We start from the raw sequence: 10,938 nt of genomic DNA, 5'->3' as shown, positions 1-10,938 counted from the left end.
TCTCTCTTAAAACACTGCTAAAATTACTGTTGTTCCTCTTCAAATCTTAATTTAATTTTCCCTGTTCAAACAGTCTGGTTCAGATTTTCCAGGGAGCCTTGGGGATGTAGAAAACTTTGAAAATCTCCTGCCTTTTGGATAGTTTGGGAACAAGTCACAGATGATCAAGGTGGAAGGAACAAACAAACAAGCTGAAGCAGGCAGCAAGGTTGCAGCAGGAATATTCATACTTGCTGCTTTTAGGATCTAGATAGATGCCCAGATCCTCAGGTTCCCCTTTAGTCAGTGGAGAGGAGGGTGCTCCCAAACATTAGAGTATGGCCGCTTTTGGAAAAGCCTATCTCTCTCTAACTATAGACGATCCAAGGTGGCCAACATAAGCATTTTTAATGGCATGTTAGAACATTTTCTGCATGCGAAAGAAAAATGAAAGAATGATTTTTAAAGAATCAAAACCAAAACAAGTGTAAAGAAAACTGTCTTATTAGCCCCAAACTAGAATGCCTGGAGAAGCACAAGAAAGTCCCTTGAAAGCCTAGCAGTTTAGCAGCAGCCTGTGTTACATATCATTGAATTAAAAATGACTCCATAAGCATATGCCCATAATTAATGATGTCCCAGCTACCCTGCTTGTGCCACTACAACTGAAGGCAGATTTTCTATAAGTTCAGAAAAGGCAAGCACAAAGGAAGTTGGTTTCCCATGGAAATGATTTTTTTATTTTCACAAATTGAGTTTTGAAGTCAATAAGACTATTACCAAGAAAGGAGGAAAAGAAAGATTAATTTTAGGAATATTAATATGTTCTCTGAGGAGAACAGAAGTGTCTCCCTTACAAAAGAAACATTGTATTCCTGTAACACAATTAATATTCTAAGGAGCAACCCTACGTCTGCTCTGCTCTGGTGAAATGCCTAAGTACCTCCTTGTGTGCTTGCTCTGGGTTTCTTGTCTGTTATTAAACAGTTCTATTTCAGTCACCTTAAATAAATGATGTTTAGCTAGTGATATGAGCAATGAAAATTTAGATTTCAACCACTGCCTTTGTACCTTCAGTAAATTAATTAAGAGAATGTATAAATCCAATTTCCACCACACAGGAAAGGCAAGCAAGTGGCTGAGTACTTTGGTGGACAGGAAACTATTATTTGAGTCGTAAAAAACTACTTCAAAAATGAACAATGAAAGTAGAAGAAAAAAATCCTGGTGTGAAAGATAAGCAAGAAACCTTCAGAAATTCCACTGGAAAGTGAGGGCATAATTATTCAAGCTGTTTAAAACCATAATTATGTTTAGTAATATTAACTGAAAAGTGTTAAGAAAACTTTTCCCCAAACCACCCATATATTATAACATTTATGGAGATGATCTTCCATTTGTATATTATCACATATCTCATAAAATCAGGCCTTATAGTTTCTGTCTCTTCCAAATTTCCACAGACTTTTCAGTACAAAAACCATTTTCCAATGAAATTACAACTACCTTCACAAAGCAGGTAATTTCCCATGCTGATATAGCGGTTTCTTAGACAAAGATTCTTCTTTCTGTCCCATCATTTAATGAAATCTGTGTACAACCTGCAGCTCTACCTGCAATTTTCCATGAGCCCTGCTGTTTCTGGACTCTGCCAGAAAGGGCCCTTAACCCCAGGGGCTCTTCAGCCAGAGCCGCCCCTGACGCCTCAGTGGTCATGAGTGCAGCAGCCCTGGATCCAGAAGAGGAAACTCTAAAGATCTAGATTCACTATGCTCTGTCCTGTTTAATCTCCTACTGTTGTACAGATAAAATCAGTTACCAGTCATGGGATGCTTACATTAGCATTTACATACAGCTATTTTAAGAAATCAGTAATCGCACGGGCACATTCAGAAGGATCCCCTTTAAAGTCCAGTTGCACTAAATAATTTAAATCTTTAGACAGAAAGGTTGCTTGCTTTATGTGATGAAGAAACTGAGATAAATGAGGTTGTTGGCCTCATGAAAAAGTTCATCAGTAAGCTAGGATAACTTGTTATGTTGAAGCAAAAGTATCTGAAAGGAGGGAATGCTGTTGGCAAGATTATTATCACCATTATTATATGTTATATATTAGATTTATTATTTATTATACACAAGATTTTGCATTTTTAGCTCAGATGTTGTATTTTGAGTTTTGTAACTGCTGCTGTGCTCTCCATTCAAAGTACTGTAGTTCATTGTTGTTTATAAGTAATTAATTTAATTTGGATAAATGCTGTGGACCACCAAGGAGTGCCTGGCTGGGAGTATCATGAAGTTTGTTGTGGGATATGACAAGAAGCACCAAACTGTAAAGGTTTTTAAACTGATTACATAAGTATTATCTCCATCTTTCCATGAATAGCTAAGATGGTTTACATCAAACAGTAACTTTTCCAGAGAGCTGTTGACTAGTAATCTCTGTGGGTGTAAAATGTCATTGTAACTTAAGTTTTAAACTTTCAGATCATAGAATCACGGTGCAGCTGAGACCGGAAGGCACCTCAAGAGATCATCTGGCCCAAGCCCTCTACTCAAAGTAGGGTCAGCTAGAGCAGGTTGCTCAGCACTGTGTCCAGTCAGTTTTGAATACTCCAAGGGTGGCTACTCCACAACCTCCCTGACCCATTCCTGACCTGTTTGACCACCCTTACAGTAAAGAAAACTTTTTCTTGTGTTTAAATGAAATTTCCCGTGTTTCAGTTTGTGTGCCATGCTTCTCATCTTGTCACTAGGCACCACTGAGAAGAGTCTGGCTCCATCTTCTTTACATCCTCCCGTAAGATATTTATAAACATTGATCAGATCCCCCCTGACCCTTCTCTTCTCCAGGTTGAAGAGTCCCAGTTCTCTCAACCTCTTCTCCCATGACAGATGCTTCAGTCCCTTAATCATCTTTGCTGGACTCGTTCCAGTATGTCCATGTCTTTCCTGTACTGGGAAGCCCAGACCTGGACATAGCACTCCAGATGTGGTCTCACCAGGGCTGGGTAGAGAAGTGCCACCTCCCTTGACCTGGTGACAATGCTCTTCCTAATGCAGCCCAGGATGCCTCTGGCTTTCTTTGCCACAAGGGTGCATTGCTGCCTCATGGCCAACATGGTGTTCACCTGGACCCCAGGTCCTTTTCTGCCAAGCTGCTTTCCAGGCAGTCAGCCCCCAGCATGTGGAGATGCTTGGAGTTATTCTTCCCCAGGTGAAGGACTTTGTACTTCCCTTTGTTGAACATCATGAAATTTCCATCAGTCCATTTCTCCAGTCTGTTGAGGTTTCTCCAAATGACAGCACAGCTCTCTGGTATGTCAGCCACTCCTCCCAGTTTTGCATCATCTGCTAACTTGCTGAGCTGCACACTGTCCTATTATCCAGGTCACTAATGAAGGTTTTAAACCACTAGGGTACACCACTAGACTGGCCTCCATCTGGACTTTGAGCCATGGATCACAAACCTTTGAGCCCAGCAGTTCAGCAAATTTTCCTCACCTTCCGTTTATCAACCCATACTGTCTATGGTGATGTCACTGGAGACAGTGCTAAAAGCCTTATGAAAGTCAATTGCCATGAACAACCTTGCAAAGATTATCAAGAGTGGCCTCACAATGACATTGGCCTGCTTCTTAAGCACTCATGGATGCATATCATTAGGTTCCATGTCCAGTTTGTTTAGGTGTTCCCTAACCTGATCTTTCTCCACCAAGGGTAAGTCTTTCTTGCTCCAGGCATTCCCACTGGTCTGAAAAGCCTGGGATTTCTGAAGGCTAGTCTTACCAGTAAAGATCAAAACAAAGAAGGCATTGAATACCTCAATCTTTTCTATGTCTTTTGTCACCAGGTCCCCTGACCCATTTAGCAGTGTGCCCACATTTTCCCTCATCTTCCTTTTGCTGATGATACAGCTGTAGAAGTCTTTTGTGTTGCGTTTCACCAGATTCAACTCCAGATGGGCTTTAGCTTTCCTAATCCATCTGTACACACTCAGACAGAGTCTCTGTATACCTTCTGGGTGACCTGCCCCAGCTTCCACCTCTTTTACACTTACTTTTTATATTTGAGTTTTGTCTGGAACTCCTTGTTCATCCATGCAGGCTGCCTGTTGCCTTTGCTTGATTTTCTGCTTGTCAGGATGGACCATTCGAGAGCTTTGAGGAGGTGATCCTTGAAAATCAACCAGTTCTCATGGATCCCTCTTCTCTCCAGGGCTGTTTCTTATGGGGTTCTTCCAAGCAGATCCCTGAAGAAGCCAAAGTCTGTTCTCCTGAAGTCCAGGGTTGTGATCCTATTTTTTGCCCTGTTCCCTCCTCTCAGGATCCTGAACTCCACCATCTCATGGTCACTGCAGCCAAGGTTGCCCCTGACCTTCACATCCCTGACCAGTTCTTCCTTGTTTGTAAGTATCAAGTCCAGCAGAGCAACTCCCCTCGTCAGCTCTTCAATCACCTTTCTCAGGCAGTGGTCATTAATACAGTCCAGAAACCTCCTGGTGTGCTTGTGCCCTGCTGTGTTGTCCTCCAGCAGATATCAGCATGGTTCAAGTCCCCCATGGGACCAAGGCTTGAAAAAAAGAGGCTTCTTCCAGTTGTCTGGAGAAAGCTTCGTCTACTTCTCTTTCCTGACCAGGCAGTCTGTAGCAGACACCAAATGCAACATCATCCATGTTGGTCTGCCCATTAATCCTACCCACAAGCTCTCAACTGGCCCCTGACCCATCCCCAAGCAGAGCTCCATGCATTCCTGCTGTTCTCTCACACACAGGGTGACTCCCCACCCTCACCATCCTCACTTGTCCTTCCTAAAGAGCCTGTGTCCATCCATGGCACCGCTTTAGTCATGTGAGCTATCCCACCATGTGTCTGTGATCCTGGTAAGATCATAGCCCTGCAACTGCACACGGACCTCTGATTCCTCCTGTTTGTTCCCCATGCTGCATGCGTTAGTTTACAGGAACTTCAGAAATGCACCCAGTCGTGCTAATTTTCCAGAAAAAGTGTGAGAGCTTCTGCCATTGTGCTGCTCTCTCGGCGCTTCCTTATTTGTGTTGATATATTTGAGGTAGGTCCCCTTTAGCCCTTTTTTGTTGTTTTGGAGGTCTCAAAAAAAGAGATAAATAAAACTCAACTTATATATTATTCCTGCCACAGTAAAGTTGTGTTTGTTTTCACTGTGGTCCAATGCTCCTAAAATGGATACTTCATGAAAAGCATAATGACAAATTAAGGCCAGTTTATTACTAGACAAAGCTAAATATTTCAGTTTAGGTTGGAAGATAAAACTGGTGCCATTCAAAGCTTGCTAATGTGATTAAAAGACAAATTCAAACACAACATCCCCTAAACAAGAAAAACACTGTTTCAAGTTTGCAGGATTTATCACATATGTTGCACTGGGCTTTGACCAAAGACATATCATCACTGGACTTACCTTCTGGCAGGGACATATTATTTACTGAAAGCTCCAGACCTATTTCTGTTGAACAACTTTTAACTCCATGTTTTTTCACTGATTTCCTACAAATAGTACTGTTGTTTCTGCTCTGTGATATAGGTGATATTCTGTTGCCAACAAGGAAATTGTATTCAGCCTAGGAAAGGACTGAGATCAACATGCTAGGTAAACAGGACTCAAAAACTGAGCGTAGGTAGATTTGTAAGATCTCTGAAGGGCTTTAGCTGTTCATAATTAAGTCCTTGAGCACCAAACCTCTTAACTACAGTTGCTGGAGGGAAGCAGGTTACAGAACTTGTTAGGCATTTGTATACCTGGGATTACACTTTTCTTCTGCAATTAAAAGATGAATCAAGAAGCTATGAGCTCCTTTGCTAGGAAGTTAAATTCAAGAGCAGCACTTTTTAGCCATAAAGCTAGCTGGGAGGTGTAGTAGGAGAGAGACTTAAATTTCCCCTACACTGGGGAGCAAGAGACCACGTTTGGGTGGTGGAGTCCTTGGGGCAGCCCAAAGAGACAGGGAAGTAGGGACCTTGGACAGTGCTCACCTGCCTGCAGGCCTCTCCCACCCTGTGGCCCTGGGGCCGCCCCTCAGGGACAGGTCTTATCCTGAACCCCAGAGACAGTGTCCCTAGGGGGTGAGGGCGGTTTCCTTGAGACTCTGGTCGGATTGTTCGCCCAGCATGACAGCACAGGCACGGTCGTGAGGCAAGGAAAAAGCAATACGCTGCGAGGAAAGGTTTTTCACAGGGACTGTTGTAAAAGCAATTCCTGAAAGTAAAGTTCTTCCACTGTGCAAGTGCAGAAAAAATGTTGCTGACAGAAAATATGCAATTATTTCTCAAGCTCAGAGTAGTTAAAGGAAATGGAAACACAGCTGGTACTTTACATAAACAGTTTTCATCAACCAGCAATTCCCTAGGATTTGCTAAGCTAAGCAAAAGCTTCATCTTCACTTGCCATCCCTTTCTTGCATAAATCATGAGGCATTTCCATTGCCTTTGGGTAGTGGTTCCTGTTTAGATATATTTTCATCAGCATATTCAGGCCCTGAAAAGAATATTTTAAAAGTTTCTTGTTAAAGTCATCTGAGAGTTTCAGTTCAGCTTCACTCTTTTCAGGTGATGGCATACTACAGCCAAGAATGACAGAAGAATTGTTCATGGCAAGGTTTTGGATACTTGGGGACAGCCAGAATTTCTGAAATACCGAAGTAGGAGACATACCAGACTTGTGATGGAGTCATTCAAGTTTCCTTTAAAAAAAAGAGAATGTGATTTTACCATTAATAGGTACTTAGCATTAGCACAACACTTCAAAAAAGTCATATCATAGGTATACCTATTCATGGACTGAGATTTTTCCAAGACGTTTGTAACACCTGTTTTGGCTATTCCGTACAAACAATTTAAAACAGGTCAGTTGTTTAACAGTTTTATAATGGTCCATAAAAATGAGATCTCATCCAGATATTAATTTGGGTATCCTRAAAGGAGCCATATAACCTTCTTCCATGACAGTCACTGCTCACAGACAAATGCAAGCCATTAACATCTTTTTTTCTAAAGTGGTGGGACATAAACCAGACCCTTTCAACATATTAGCATGGGCCCTATGCCCAAGCTTCCAAGGACTAGAGATACCTTAGGCATGCTTTCCCAATTTTCCTCCTACCTTGGAAGCTAGGAGAAACCTTGGAGTCTGTCTTGCATGTATTTATACATATCCATCTGAAAATATCTATTTTTGGGACATTTTAAAGAAAACTGTGAAGAACATATTTTTCTCATTGTCTCCAAATGTTAGTTGCACTGTAGGTAGAAGGCATATAAATCATTCATGGAGGCATTAGCAGTGGTTTAACATCAGCTAACCAGCTCTGAAAGAGGCATATATCTAGCAAATAAAATAATGTGTCATCTTAGACAGGAAGACACTGAACAAAAGCTGCATGATTTCTATCTTTTCTAATTCAAAGCTACTTTGCATTGAAGCCTATGTATGCACGCACACACACACACACACACACTCACACATTTATATACACCAGATATACACATATATATATATATATATATATGGGGGGGGGGGCTGGTTGACATTTGTTGGTAGGATTGATGTACTTTTCTCTGTAATTTTCTAGTTTGCAGACTGGAGGGGTTATTGTTTTATTTTTTTTTAAGTAACCTGAAAAAAAACAGAAATGTCTAGATTAGAGCACTATATTGTGGGAGCAGGAGAGTTGCATACTGTAGACCACAGCACAAATCTCAAATGTCTGAGCTAAAGAAAGACATGGCAGAATTGGTAGGTTCTTGTCCTCTCTTTCAGGCTGGACATTAGAGGAAGTTTCTTTGTGGGTAAATTTTGTATCTGTGGCTTATATAGGGAGAGAGAACACAGCCCTATTCCTAGTTCAAAACAGGGCATTCAGTGGAAAGAAACTTCTTTGCTTCTTTTCTCTTTGTATTTACTGTTTTTTATTCCCTTTGTAGTTTGTTCTTCCCAAGTGCCCTGCTTCTGTTAACTTTTGTTCCCATTTTCCCAAAACTGTGTGCTCCCAGCACTGCCTACCTCCCTGCACCTTCTTTTTTCTTACAGCTGCCTGGACAAAACTAGGAAAATACAGAGGACCAGTGTGGAGGGTCATGACAGGGTTAAACTGGTGGAAAGTTGCAAGTAGCAAGCAACAGGAGCCTCAGACAAACATACCCAAGGACACTGGTGCAGCTGGGAATGATACATCCTGAGAAAGTACAGATAAACCAGCAGAAGCCAGTGGGAACCAAGGTTAAGGGCAAGACAGCTTTTCTAAACAAGTAGCAAGGTACAAGGCATGACCGCTGCGTGCGTGATCGGTGTAATGACTGGCTCCCTGTGACATAATCTGCATGATGATTGGCCTGGCAAAGTGTATCTGTGAAACCACTGAAGCAGCTAACTTTTTAAATATGCTCAGAAATAAACAATAAATGTCTCAGGACACAAACCCTCCTGAGTCTGTGCCATTCATCTGCCACAGACCAGCATGGTTTCTAGTGGTTGATTAGCACTTATTCATCCTACTAACAAGTCACCTGAGAAGAGGGGAAGTGGTGGAACCATCAACAATTTCCAGTCTACTCCAGCATCCCTCAGTTATAGTCCCTTTTAAGTTGTTGATGGAAAAGACTTTTTGTTCAGTAAGGTCCACAAAGCATGCCATCATATCTCAAAATACCTCTAACAATCTCACATTCTTTTGGAAAAAAAAGAGCAAAATCCTGGAAGATCACTTTACACCATTGGAAGAAACTCACAGTGCTCAAGTGCATCCTAGGCTCCTGCAATAGTGGGATTTTTCCGAAATGAAAATGTCCAGATGACCCTAAGAAAAAAATCATGTGCCACACTACAGAGAAAGGCAAAACAGGGAGGAAATATGTGGCCTGCAAGACAGCAGAAGTCACAGGTCATTTGAAACAGAGCTTGGGGGCAATCTACACCAACCCGGGAGACAGGAGGTATTTCAACACCAGAGCACTGGGTCAACACCTTGGGATACAGCTTGTTTTCTCTGTGCAATGGTTACTGTTCATGAAAATAGGACTCTAAGATGAAGAGCCCTGTGTTTCGGAAGAATAGCTTGTATATCCCGAGTTACACATGCTTACTCTTGGTTGCGTTTGGTGAGATATAAGCTGAAATGTATGTACCAAATTAACCTTTAGAGTCATGTATCAAGCTAGAAAACTTCTGGGTGAAGGATGCAAGCTAGGCAAATGAATCCAAATTCACTGAGGATCTTTTTAGAACAAGAATTGCAGGGTTCACCTGGGTTTTCGTTGCTATTGCAAAGAAATTAGGTGCCTCTCTAAATATATACCAACAGCACCGACAATAGAGCCTACTAAACAGAAAGAGGATTTATTGCTAATGGAAGATGAAAAAGCTGGAAATCTTTCATCCCTTAGACGGGCTGATCAGACTTTTGTTACAGACAGCATATAGGAATGTGTTTGTATTGCTATTATCATGATCCAAAAACAACTGAACTCAGTAAAAAGTCTCTTGTTACACTGTAGGATCAGGATTATAGTACCAGCATTCAGTCATCTTTATTTCCCTGATCAGCTTAATTCCTTCCACTTTTGTGGAAGGAAGGTTAAGTATCATGGAAAGAGGGATACATCAGTTTCAAAACTATAATAGTTTGAACACAATAATATTTACAAGGAAAGAAAAAAGCCAAAAATTTAGGAAATGTTAAAGAGCATTACTATACAGAAAATACATGCAGATCATGAGAAGAGAAGCCTTTAAAATGTTACAAATAAGATTCAGATAGGGGAACAAAGAAGAAGAAAATCGAGGAAGAAGTTGAAGAGATAGAAGAGGTGAAATGACTATCATCAGAGGAAAGTCATTAATATTGTGATTAAGTGGTAATACAATAGCTATTCCACTGACTAGAAACCATGGGGAAGATTATGCTCTCTGCTACTGGAATACAACAAAATACAATAAGACTGGATTTCTATAAATCAAGAACAGCCAAACATATCAAAATGATGAATAAAAGCATTTGAATTTTAGAATAGTCTGAAATGATGATGCAAAATATCTATAAAGCAGCATTACTATGATTCAGTGGCAATAAGAGTCAATATTTAATTAAAATATAATGTTGTATAATCAAACATTTAAACACTTTTAGGAAGTATTGGAAAGTTCTTATGATTTTCACCATGACAAGGTTAGCTGGATTACTTTCTAAAGACAATCTCAGCTTGCTTAATACTAAAAAGCACACATTTTTATAAAATTCTTTTTTCACGAAGTATAATGATTTTCCAAATGGGAGCTGTGAGGTTGTGATTCCAACAACACATACACAAAGCTATGTGGGAATCAAAATCAGTGTTAAGAAAGATCAGACTCAGCCTCTGATTTCTCAAATTTTTGGCAGCATTGTATGTGCTTTAAAAATAAAAATAAACATTCTCTTTATTTTTCTGACAGAAATGATGTAATTCCAATAAAATTTAACAAAAGATATATGCATTATAGTGGCAAAACTGGAAGCAGTTATCTACTGATCAACTGACCCAGAGGGTCCAGACAGAAGTGACCTGTGGTTTTCTATTGTCTGTCCTGGTGTAGCTTGAAGTCATACTGTCTTTGATAGTGTCATTTCTATATTTGCCTGGTGTAGGAGTACACTGGTTAATTCTAATGCCAAAATATGGCAAAGTGGGCCATAGCAGAGCAATGAGTTTTTAAGTCAGGGAAGCCCACAAAACTGGTGTCCCATTCAGAAGATAAGGCACAAACAAGAGAACATGATCTGTGCATTGCTCCACAACACTCCACACTTGCCTGCTTAGTACTTTAAGCCTTATACATACTATAAGGGTCAATGCAGGTCAGCCCCATGCTTCCTAAGTGTATTTTTTGTTTAAAAGGCAAAGCTTACATGTGTTTGTATTTATGTCTATTGCTCTTATAGGTCTTAAA

The sequence above is a fragment of the Apteryx rowi genome, unplaced genomic scaffold, assembly GCF_003343035.1.
Source record: "Apteryx rowi isolate R43461 unplaced genomic scaffold, aptRow1 scaffold_196, whole genome shotgun sequence".
In the NCBI taxonomy this organism is placed as follows: Eukaryota; Metazoa; Chordata; class Aves; order Apterygiformes; family Apterygidae; genus Apteryx; species Apteryx rowi.
The sequence above is the reverse complement of the archived record's forward strand: the minus strand, read 5'-3'. Positions refer to the sequence as shown.